Source organism: Malurus melanocephalus, unplaced genomic scaffold, assembly GCF_030028575.1.
Source record: "Malurus melanocephalus ecotype Western Australia unplaced genomic scaffold, MMel_1.1 scaffold_218, whole genome shotgun sequence".
Classification (NCBI taxonomy): domain Eukaryota; kingdom Metazoa; phylum Chordata; class Aves; order Passeriformes; family Maluridae; genus Malurus; species Malurus melanocephalus.
Window position 1 is genome coordinate 820,000 of NW_026623450.1, and position 12,563 is coordinate 832,562.

A 12,563-nucleotide genomic window follows, 5' to 3' on the forward strand; every position below is an offset into this window, starting at 1 on the left:
GGCGGCGGCGATGCGGAGCCGGGGCGAGCGGAGCCGCGGGTAGACGGAGCTGAGCCGCGCCCGCCCGTCAGGCCCGGCCGCAGGTACGAGCCGCAGCCCCGCGGGGGTCTGCAAGCTGGGGAGGGTCGTGGCGGGGGCTCCGAGGCGCCCGCGGGGCTGCGGAGTGCCGGAGGGATTTCCCGCGGGAGGGGTCGGCTGGCGAGCGAGGGGATGCGGCAGGTGCCGGGCTGTGGCCCTTCGGTCCCGGGGGCGCGGAGGGGCGCCGGTTCCAAGATGGCCCCCGCCCCCCGCCGCCGCCTCCCCGGGGAGCCCCCCGGGAGCCGCGCCCCTGCCCGCGGGGCTGCTTCGGGCGGGCGGCTCCGTGAGGGCAGCGCCGGGTGCCGGGAACCCCCCCCGCGGGCAGGGCCAGCCGTGTCGGAGCGGGCGGGGGAGCTCACGGTGGATCTAATCACGGCGAGTGCTCCGGCTTTTAAAACCTGCCGGGCTGCCGGGATTCGTTGCGCAGAGCTCGTTCTGGCAAGTAATGGATGTGACTGAGCCATTAAGGGACATCGGGCTGCGCAGCCGGGCTCTGGAGACCTATCAACTTCAATTTATGGGGTATCGGRAACGGGAGGCGTTTTTTATGAATTGGCTGGTAATAACTTAATTCACCTGTGAAGCCAGCGCCTGTTAATGCCTACATTTAATCTGCGTGGAGCAATAAATACATATTAATTTGGCGTGTTGCATGTGGAGAACGTAGATTATCTTTAATGTAAGAGCTGGGAAGAGTAGTARGTGCCTTTGCATGCTATTTGTGTACTTTCACTTCTGAATTCCTAGCTTCATTTATTTTATCTGTATTTATAGCCTGCCTTTATGCGTTTCCAGATTTTTTTTCATTTATTTGATTCCTTAAACAACTTCCCACATCTTTGCCTTTCCTTCCTTCTAAATAAACTGTAGAATAACTTCAGGAGCAATAGCTTTCAGTGATCACAGAAGGAGAGAGTTGGCAAGGTTGGAAGAGACCTTTAAAATCAAGTCCAACTTTGAATCCATCAACACTATCACCGTAACCACTAAAGCACTAAACCATATCACCCAGCACCAGAATTCTTCCCTTTGAAGAAGACTGAACAGTCTGGACAGTGGTGATCAGCATCATTAGACCTCATGGCTATCTTTGTTACCTAAATTCAGAATTTAGTTTTTACAGTTAGTTTTTTTGCATGAGGTCTAGGATTCTTATTTTTGGTTTATTTCGATCAAGAGCCCCATTTTAATGAGGCATGTTGTTTTGTGGATGCTAATTTTAAAATACAGTAATTAGAATGTTAGTATGCAGGCTTGTCATGCTTCCGGTCCCTTTTATGCAGTGATGTTTATATCTTGGCCATATTTACAGAATTAGCTTACTTAATTTACTACTAGGTTATTCACTTGCTGAAAGTATTGTTTGTCCTTAATTGAGGTGGATGATCAAATCTGTAATCTCACTTAGAATTAACATTAGGATTTTGCTAGATATCACTATTTGGATTGAGTAAGATTTTTTGCATTCAGGGTGTGTGATTGCATGTAGCTTCTAAAAGCTATCTTAAAGCAACAGTTAATTTAGGGTTTGCMATTTAATTGTGCAGAGCTAGGAAATGAGTGAATGAGAGTCATCAGTTTCAACTGTGCCAGTTCATCTGTATGAAAAGGAGTAAAGCAGTAATCTAAGCACTGAAGAGCTGATTGAAATTATTTCAGACATTGAATATCTTTGGATTTCATTGCAAATGTTTTTATATTTACATGTGTACACTTAAAAGGAGACAGGAAATCCCAGAGCTTTGGATTGCAGTCAACCGGCAAAGTACATCAAGGAATGGTTGCTATATGTTTACTGTATTCTTGTTCTCTTCTTCAGGCATCCACTAGCAGTACTTATTAGAAACAGGATAGTGTGTCAGATGGACCTTGAACCTGAGTTAATATTGCGGTTTTGTGTTTGTAATAAAATGTTTTCTGTGTAGGAGCATGTCATTAAGAAGTTAAATTTTAAATTAGGCAGGTGTCAGAGCTGAAAGTTTTTAAGAGTACGGTAAAGAAGTCAATACCAGGTACAAAAAAAGCTTGCTAAGGAATGTACTATTACTTTGAAAGTTTATTTGCATTTTTGTTAACATTTTTAGGACATCCCAACACCTGATAGGAAATGATCACAAGTATATTTTYGAAGTGGCAACTTGCAGTCCTTTCCTGAGTGCCTTGTGGGAGTGCTGTGCTTCTCACGAAGATGATGTTAAATCTGCCACAGCTCCCATCTTCCGATGATGCAATGTTGCCTTTCATTGAAACTCCACCCTCTGCTTTCATGCACTGAATCTCCCCTTTTTGGGTGGCAAGTACCTGGGCCACACATGAGCCTTTCATTTATCTCTAGCATATGGAAGGAAGCAGAAGGGATCTATAAAAACTTGTTCTGTAGTATCTTCCATCCAAACTGGTTCTTCTGTGTTAAGTTTTACTGTGGAACTTGCTATGATAATGAGTAAAAGCAGGAAAAAATCCAGTCTTGCTGCTAACACAGTGTTAGTTGCCTTCTAGAGTATCTTTTAGAAAGTTGTTGCAGTGAGTTAAGCAAGTTTGACCATCTAGAACTACATGAATTATGTGTAGGAGTGATGAAAGCTTTCCACATAGTTGTGCTAATGCAGTTTAATCCCAGGCTGTGGTATGTATATTCTTCCCGACCTCATCTGCTTGCTGCTGGTTTTTGTTTGTTAAGTAAAAGATGGAGTATATTGAATTGTGTCCTCTTAATTTTAGTCTTAGAAGTATAACAATATAGCTGGATTTATTTATACCTGCTTTCAGTGGACTGTGGGCATTTCTATGACAAGTGATATCATATAGTTATCTAATACAGTACCTTGACCTCTATTACAGAAATAGACAGGGCACAAACATTACTTAAGACACTTCAAATAACTTTTGCACTGCAGTATCCTTAAAAGCCCTTGACAGCCCAGACCACTAGCTCTGTCCCATGTCATGTTGGCCATATGGCAGRTCTGAGAACAACTCTGATGCCACTTTTTTGTATTTTACTGAACCATTTTTGAGCATTACAACAAGGTACTCAGTAAAGTTCTTTGTCACAAATGGGTTTTCAAAGACAGCAATAAATGACAGATACATTCRCATGCTCTTTATTTTAGCTGACAGTCTTGCATTTAGGGGGAAATCAGCAGAAATAAAATAATGAGGCATGTCTGAATATGCACTTTGATATTCTTGAATATATGCTTTTGTTACGCTTAACTACCAAGAGCACAACTTGAATTTTCCCCTCACTTTGTTAGGCTAACAGATTCCATGTGTCCTTAAGCAGTAGCATTAAGCATACTAGTCTTTGGGACACCAGGTTGTGTCCTGAAAATGGTTGATTAATCTACATTATGAATCATGGCTAGAATCAATCTTATCTCCCAGTTGTGAGCTCTGAAGAAAAGATGAGCTGCTAATATGAAAGGGTTTTCAGTATTTTTAATCTCTTGGGATCACATCTTGCTACAGTAGCCAACATTTTTTTTTTTGGTCAGTGATGTAATAAGCCTGCAGCAAAAAGCTCACAAAATGAACTCATTGCTTATATCCTCAGTGACATCAGTATTTTAAGATAATTGTTAAATCAGTCCATAAACTGTAACTACAAACTATATTAAAGGAGAGTCATATATAATATAATATAAATTGGAGATACGAGCACTGTAGTTTGCAGTGTGCAGAGGAAATGGTGACATATGAACACAGAAGGAGTAGGCATGCCTTGACCCTGTTTTCACTGTCAGGTGCTTGCCATACATGCACCAGGGCTGCCATGTCCTTTCCCCACATGTATTCCATGGTCTGCTGCTCTGCTTGTGCAGTTTATTGCCAAGAGGAGACGTGGGGTGTTCTCAGTTTGTAGGAGGAGTAGGCAGTGCATAATGGAGTGTTGACATTTGCTGAATGTTGGTTTGCACAGCTACTTATGGTCTGGAGTTTATTGCTGACTTTCAGAACAGAGTAATTAGCTGTCATGAAGCAAAGAAATGAGCATCTTTACTACAGGCAAGAAGTCACGAGTGCTTAAGGGCTTTTTAATGTGGACACATTCAGTGCCGTGGTAGAAGGCTTACACCAGAAACTTGCATATTGTTCATGTATAAAATGAGCAGATATATAATCAGATATATAATATATATTCAGATATATAATCTGAAGTCTTACAGATGTTTATATGTTAGATAAAGCTTACCTGCACACATTTTGAAATTATTATTTTGCTTAATGATCAYTTTAAGACTGATTTATCTAGGTTAGGTGAGGAAGCAGAACAAATATGCAATTTGAAATCCTCTCTCCCCCCAGCTAAAATAAGTCTTTTGACTTTTGTTTCTGCAAGGCTTCATAGAGAATCAGATATTTGGAAGTTAGCTATTTTAAATTTATTCTTCTAACATTTAGAATGAAAAAAAAGAAAATATTTGGTATTTCAAATACTGACTAGAATGTCATATTACTATTACTCTTTCCCTTCTCTTTCAGACTCCATATAGTCTCAGTTTGACAATCTGGAAAATGTGTTTTCTTAAGCCTCTGTTGAAGTGAARACAGTTATTCAGGTAGGACTCCCTTGTGATGACTCTTGCTCATTGTTCTGTAGTAGTGAACTGGGCTATTCTTGTTTTCTACAGTCCTGAGAYACGTGTGGATTAGCATTAAAGACCAAGACTAATTTCATATTGTGCTTAGGGTAAATAAATAAAGCTGTGAAAGTGTTGTACCGTTTTGTGTTGTTAGTCTTGTGTGGTGTCTAATTGTGTGTGCTTTATTGTCTTGCAAAGACAGCCTSTTTTTTAACTCGAGTGACTCAATTTTCTTATTTCATCATGTATGATAGTAGAAGTTTAAAAAAAACAGGGAAGTTTTGCAAACACAGCCAACAGTTAGTGAGGACTGACCATGAAACATGCTGCATTTATAAACTGGGACAAGTTTAGGAGTAGAGTAAAACTGCTTCAGAGCTACTAATTGTGTCTCATAGCTTGAAAACATACACATCCATTTGTAAAAAGAGCATAGAAAACCTTTATTGCTTTCATAATGTGTTGTTTGGTGGGTTGAGCTTAGTTTAGCCAGTGAAACTGTTCTGAGAGGAACAAAGTMGTTTCAGGTCTGAAATGCAGAGCTGCATTTGTCTGTTTCACAGACAGTATGCCATGAATGCTATCTAAAGAAACAGACTTGACATTGCTCATTATAAATGAGAGCGAAGTATATTTATTTYACACATTCGATATGACCAAATCAGAAGCTTCAACTGGCATATGGAGAGRGTTTTTTGTGTGTTTTTAGAAAACACCTTGCAAGTTCAGCTGATAAAAAGCCTTGCTTATTTATCACAGTCCAGAAGAGCTGCAAAAGAGAACTAAATCTGATCTAATTCTGAATCTAAAGAAATAGTTCTGAATTTCTTCAGAGGTTTAACAGATATAGTAATGAAGATTTTCAATGGCTTAATAGATACTGTTAAAGACATTTTCAATGAATAGCTGTTCATGAGCAGTTAATTATCTCATTGTAATCTGGGTCATTTGGGAAGCTGTGAACACAGTTAACTTTTGTGTTAGGATTGCATTGTGACATGTTCATGTGGAAGGGGGAATGCCAAAGCTGCATCATCTTGAAACTAGCAGGGCTGGAGAAGTGACCAAAACCAACCTCATAGAGCAGCTTGCTGCCTAGTTAAGGTGAATGAAGGCTACAGTTTAACAAAAGGTGTGAAATCTCTAAATCATRTCTAAAAATCCTTGCTTCTCCTCTCACGCTTCCCCTCTTACCAGCCCAAGGCGGTTAGTGCTGCTCCCCCCAGGACAAACAGCAGCCCTTTGTTAGCTGCTTTGCCTGGGGCACACCCTGTCCTCGCATTGCTGCTGCTCTCTTGCCATCTGGGAATCCCAGAGACCCTGAAAGGAGCCTTTTGCTTCCTGGTCTCCAAGATTAACTAATTCAGTAAAGCTGTGTTAACTCCAGTACACATCGAGCTAACCTGTAACTTCAGTCTGAACATTTMATTTCCTTTGGGGATAGGACAATCCCGTCTGTACCATAAAGCTTGTAGGCTTCTTATTCAAAGATTAGTTCCTCCTCCAAGGATCCAAATCTGTGACTTTAATGACATAAAAATGATACGTGCTAGAAACTTTGTCTTGGTATTACGATGACACTACAAGAACTACAGCCCAACAAATCTGAAAGGGTCCTGCTTGAGCTGCACTGCATGACTCCCTGCTTTGGAAGCTCATCGAGTGTTTGAAATAAGATACAGACAGTGACTTGGTCCACCTTCCAGCTGCTTCCACCAGTCTGAGCAAGGGTATTGAAATGGCAAGCAAACCTCAGAGGATAAAACTGTGAATGGCATGCTTTGAGAAAAGTGCTGAAGGGTGCCTTTGGTCCCTCATCTGACTGCTGTGAGAGTCATGTGTCTGCGCCGTGGGACCTGGCACGACACCCTGGGTGCTTCCCAGGAAAGACTGGCTGGCTTTAAGAAATCTTGATGGTTAAAATGGAGAGCAAGAATCATGTGCAGCAGCTGAGTTCTGAGGCAAGATAGAAGTCAGTTGTCCAGCAAACACATTTTTTGACTGAGTGTGGAAATGACAGATGTTTTCCTTTGTTTAGAACCATCACTAAAACTTGCAAATGCACATGGTTGAATGCTGTTCTAGTCTCTGTTTAGAATGCTGGAAGATGCTGCTTCTAGTGCATGGTGGGCATGCTGGCGGCTAGACTGAGGCAGAAACTCAGTATCTAGAAATAGCAGATTTCTGGACTGGAACAGTGGAGGAAAATGTCATCCTGGGTAATTAGATGTGCAACATTTTGCTGGCAGTGCCACAGAGGGAAAGATACACAAGGCAGTTACTGAAGGAAGGAAATTAAGAGGGACAAGTTACAAGTGACTTACTGGGAGTCAAACGACCAAAATGATGACTAGAGAACAGCTGAATTCTTTATTGTGCCTGCTGTAAAGGCTTTTGCTTCCCAGAAGCTATGGAAACTGTTTTCCAGCACTATGTACTGTATTAAATGTTATTTTGACTCCTGTATGATTTCATGACATGTACATTTTTTACTTAATGAAGATACTGAAGACTCCCTTTCATTAGAGCTTTTTATGGAACTTATTCACACTGATACATCAAGACTATTAAATACCTGCATTTCCAAAGGGAAAAAARCTTGGGATGGAACAGAAGGGTATTAGAAACCAATACAGAAATTTGTCTGAAAAGAAGACTCTTCAGCTGACATGGTTGTGGCAGAAGAGTTTAAATATTTTAGGTATGGAAGGGTATTCTAGGAGAGTTATAAAACATATTTGTTTTCTAGATAGCTGATTTGGAAAGTCATGTGCAGGCATTAATATGACAAATATTTGGATTTTGTAAAAAACAGACCCACATGTTGCACACATTCCTTAAGGATTCTTAAGGAATACCTGTTAGGAAAGGTTTGCAAATTCAGGAATCTTTTCTCATAGTAGAAACTGGCTGATCTACTAATTCTGTTTAATAAGTCATAGAATACCAAGGGAATGTAGGAAACTTTGCCAAATTCTCTTTTTTCTTTTCATATTTGGAGAAGTGTTGTGTGGAGTGTGTGTGACCTGAATCATTGCTAGTTGGTTATCATCACCTTAAATGACTGGAAAAAGTGCAGGGATACATAACCAACATGTGTAATATGAAGATGGGTCATCTCAACCAGTAACTCTGTACCAGTGGCTCATTTCTGGCTCTACAAACCAAAGGTGCTGTTAGCTTTTTCTTACCAWCCAAAACTGAGCGTCCTGTAGGAAGGTAGGTTTAGGCAAATACTSTGGTTAACTGCTCTGTGAGTAGAGGCAGCCAGCAATTGTAACACAATTCTGTACCTTTGTTGTGTAGGTGGACGTGTGTAATTGCTGATGGCTGTTGAGTGAATGTCACTTCATTAATGTTGAATTTATATTTTACTCCTCATACTTCCAGTTTTACCACACTATTTAATGAATTGCAGATAGCTGTTTTCACTTCCTATGGGTGACGGCAATTACGCTTGAAAGAAAACAAAAGGCATTCTGGTTTCTTTCTCCAAGGACTGAAATCACCATTTTAAGTGCTGCTTACTTACATGAGGGAGTTAARTGTCCCACCTTGTTAAATCACTTACTCTGTCTTCTCTGAAGTTTTCATTTAGCTTTGATATGGCATTAATATTTAAAATGTATGTATCARTTCAATAGACACATGCATTACTTATCAGAACACTGCAGCTAGTTAAAACAAACCTGCTATCATCACAGGTGAGAGTCTAGAATGGCACATAGTGCCAGCAGGTGCATTGTATGTTTTCACAAACTGGTCAGTTAGGATGGTGGATATGGCAGGAAGGAAAAACAAAAGTTGTGKATGCCCCATCCCTGGCAGTATTCAAGGCTGAGTCAGATGAGGTTTTAAATAACCTGATCTGGTGGAGGTATCCCTGCCCTCAGCAGTGGGGTTGGAACTAGGTGATCTTTCAGGTCTGTTCCAACCCAAATCATTCCATGGTTCTATGAAGAAACCCACCATCTTGGTAATATGGGTGGAGTATCTCCAGGTTCCTGGGAAAAAAAATGCGTACACATTAATATGGTCTAAGACTAATAGTGACAGGGAGCTATTAAGTAATTGGACCTTCTGTGTCYGCTCAGTGTGTTTGTATTAACAGTTTCTACTGTGTCAGAGCAGGTACATATTTTAATTGAGATTTCTTATATTTGCCCACATTGTAAAGATCTAAGTAATAAGTTCAGTTATCCTCAGYTGTCTAAAAGCAAGTCTCATGTTGTGTGTGATACTTGCGGTTAGACATTTGTTTAGCTGCTAATTTGCAGCTCATAAGGTCTCACAGCAGTGGGATAAAAATAAGAGTGTGTCTTTCTTCCAGTGCCTGCACAGGCGTGGTTGGAGTAGCTGTGCTCTGTCGGCAGGATTCCAGCAGACTTCTGTTGCTYCTGGCTCCCAGGCTGCAAGGACAGTGTCCTTACCACAGAGGCCAGACATCTTCATCCCTGTCCTTGCACTGGGGTGCTTCTCATTCACTGGCAGGTCAAATTCAAATACTGATTTTCCTATTTTTAGGTGTGCATTTGAGAGGACAGTGAGCAAAGGGCTAAACCTTTCCTGTGTGCCATCTAATTAGTGCAGGCCTTATGGTCCATGTGCTAGTCATCACACATGAATGAAAAGCATAGGGTCACCTTCTTCCTCTTTCAAGCAGTGCTAGCTTTGGATTCTGCCTTAACAACTGTTAATTCTGTTGTTCCTTATATCATCCCTGAATAGTGGAAATTAGGAGAATATATATCTTTCTCCGTATATATTTTGCTGCCTTTAGAAAGAAATKAATCTCTCTGTGGTTCTTGGAACACTCTTTAGAGTCATTAAATAATATATCGTTCTGACTTAGTAAATAATAATATGACCTTTTCTTCTTGAAAACTCATTCTTGAGTAGTATGCCAAGATGTTATCTCCCCACCTGAATGCTTGACTAGAGATAGGAGATTTGATATGGGTGTGTGTGACAGGCACACATAGCCTGCCTTCCCAGTGGAGAAGTAAGAACATGCCACAGCCTGACTGAAAGCCTTATGCTAATTACCTTGTGCTAAATCTTCTGATTTTTTTACTGTGTTATAATAGGAAAGGTAATCCAAAATCCAGTGTTTACATGTTGCCAATTGACTCACAAATCTAGGAACTAGAAGTTGCAAACGCATGGGAAACTACATATTTTCTCTTCTTTGTCGTTAAATAATTATTTTTCAGGAGGGTTGGGTGTTTTTATGCATAAACTCTTTCTCATATGCACATCTACTATACATAAAAATTCTTTCATGATGTATGTATTTAAATACTAGACAGTCCAYACTGCAAGGAGACTGAATGTGTGTGGCTATATGTGTGCATCTGTAGCTGTTACCAAGGGAAACATTTGACCTTGASTTTCAAGTGATGATTGTGTCAAACCTTACTCACTAATGAGTGTTCCCCACCTTCCTCTTTAGTGACATCTTTCTCAGGCCAGGGAAGAAAGCAAGGAGTGATGAGGTGAAGAAAGSAAAATGTCAGATCCTTGCCATTCTTTTAGTAGAATCAGCACATTTCAGGTGAATTTTTTCCTGAACTTCTGCTGGAAGGGAACAGAGTTGTAGTCCTGGAAATAGTAAATCTAAAGGAAAAGCTCATTTAATCCACTGGATCCTACAGGAATCTCCTTTTCCTACAGGAAACAAAAGATGGATGGTAAAATATTTAAATAAGAGCCTCTTTCTTAGGGGTTATTCGGTCACCAGGTAAGGAACTGGCTTCAGCCCTGACATGAATTGATGAATTGAACCACTGCCAAGGTGAGTGGTTCCCAGTCAGTAAGTTGCATTGTCATRGGACATAGTGTTTGTTCTGTGTTTCCTTTTCTTTGTTAGACAGTGCTGAAGAGAGGACAAACAGTAYTGTCAGGCTGGCTTGGACTTCTCCTTGTAGTAGTTCCTTAAGTGATGCTGAGACGTTTCCTCCATGTAGCTAAACTGGGCTGTGTTCTGGCAGTCAATATGAGGCAGATTTCTCTGCTGATGATGTCTTATCAAAGGGTTCCTCATCTGATTTATTTTCATGGGAGTCTTKGGCTTATGACTTGGAATGGATTGAGCCATCTCCCAGAATGTCCTGTGTAGTTTTACAAACTTGGAATTAAATATAAATGAAGAAAGAGGAACCTTGCCAACAAAAACTGCAATTTTGTGTGACTTTATCAGTCTGAGGCCTAGCATAAACAACTATACCTGAGATGCTGAGATCCTCTACTCATATTTTCAAGATAGTATTTCAGAAAGTATTGTTTCAAAATAATATACTAAAAATGGGTGTGCTACTTGGGGACACAGCATTCCTTTGCATTTGTTTCAGTGACATAGCACAATAATTTGGGATGCCTGGAAACTGGCCAGGAGTGGGTGTAGGAGAGTAATCAGAATATTTCTAAGGGAATTCTGTGAATTATTTGTGAGTGCAGCTTGGAAGAAGCAGAAGACACAAAGCAAGAGTATTTTTAGATGGGCGCAATTCTTAAAATTTGCATGTTTTCTGAGTGTTCTGAATTAGTTTTGGATAGACATCTTTTTGTTTTAAATGCTTTGCAGTGCTTGCAGACTTTCTGAAGAGTTCAGTTGCCTTTTTTAATGGTTACTTTAAGGGAAAGACCTTTTGTGATACAAAATACCCTTGCTAATTTTATTCCAGTTTGAGGTTTCTCCAAAAATTAATAACACTTCAAACAATTAGTGTATTTACAATTTTATAATATTTAGAGGAATGATAACCAGTTCAAGTAGATTTCATCCTACAATTTACCTACTTTTGTGTCAGACTGCTGATTGTCAAAATGTAATTGTCAGAGGACATACATATTATATTGTATAGCAATCTAATGCTATGGCAGAATAATCAAAACTGTTCACAAACAGTTAACTGAAGTTTATCTTTGTTGTATCCAATATATCCCTTTCTGTATGTGGAAAGAAATGCAGCTAAAGTTGAGATGAGTATTCCCACTTCGTGGTACAAGCGAGATCAGCTGGTGGATTATGAGGAGGCTGTAGAGAGGCCAAGAAGCTGAAATCAGTTTGTTACTTGCAGATGAAAAATGATCAAAGACTTGAGGTGGAGTTGCAACAAAGATTTGAAAGGAGTTGTTTGAGCTTGGCATCTGCTGCTAAGGATCAGTGTGCTGAGATTACTAGGGTAGGTCAAGTAAAATGTGTCTGCTTATTCTCAGCAGGGCTAATGGGAAGCCTTTTGTGGTACCTTTCACCACACCTTTTTTCAAACCTGTCTCAATTACACAGCAATATGTCTAGAATATACTGTAAATCAGATCTGTAAGCTCTCATAGTGAATAAAAGAGTGTATATTGTTTTGATGACAGGGTTAAGAAGCCCTGGTATTCTATTATGAGCAGATGAACTAAAATGGTTGGAAAATGCTGTGGTATGAAATAAACAAACTGAAAATGGATTGTAGTGCTGTCTTGCAGCTACCATGCTCTGTGCTTCACTAAGAGAATAAAGCTAAAAAAACACAAATTGAGATTAATTTACATAAACTGTACAGCTCAGACACAAGTTTTGTTCTTGTTCTGAAAAGACTTTTCCATGGGTTTAACCACAATAGTTTTGCAAGGAATAGGAATATATCTTTGGATGTTAAGCAAGTTGAAAGGCCAGTATGCCTGAAAGATTGTCTGCTCTTTCAAATTATAAAGGTTAGTGTAATAGAATGTGTTACTCCTGGGRCTGTTTGTTTCTAACCAGTTGTCTTAGGGCTTTCATGATTGCTGTAGTTTTTCTGGTTAATGCTATGAGGGCAAAAGTGGCGATTCGAGTCTTTCAAAGGGAAAGCTGTTTTTGACTCCTCCTGCCTGAGATGAAGATAGTAAGGATTGTAGCAAATAAAGAGC

At 40.1% G+C, this 12,563-nt stretch overlaps 1 protein-coding gene across 3 annotated transcripts in view; it reads left to right on the top strand.

Annotated features, from left to right (window-relative positions):
* Positions 1–6: 6 nt before the first annotated feature.
* Positions 7–12,563, top strand: part of MPP7 (MAGUK p55 scaffold protein 7) — a 149,401-nt gene continuing 136,844 nt past the window's right edge. For 2 of the 3 annotated variants that reach the window (XM_057374158.1, XM_057374163.1), the window contains exons 1-2: positions 7–83; positions 4,564–4,640. The gene's annotated coding sequence lies outside the window, so the exon portion shown is untranslated. The remainder of the gene's footprint in view (positions 84–4,563; positions 4,641–12,563) is intronic. The other variant, XM_057374159.1, reaches the window with a different exon arrangement.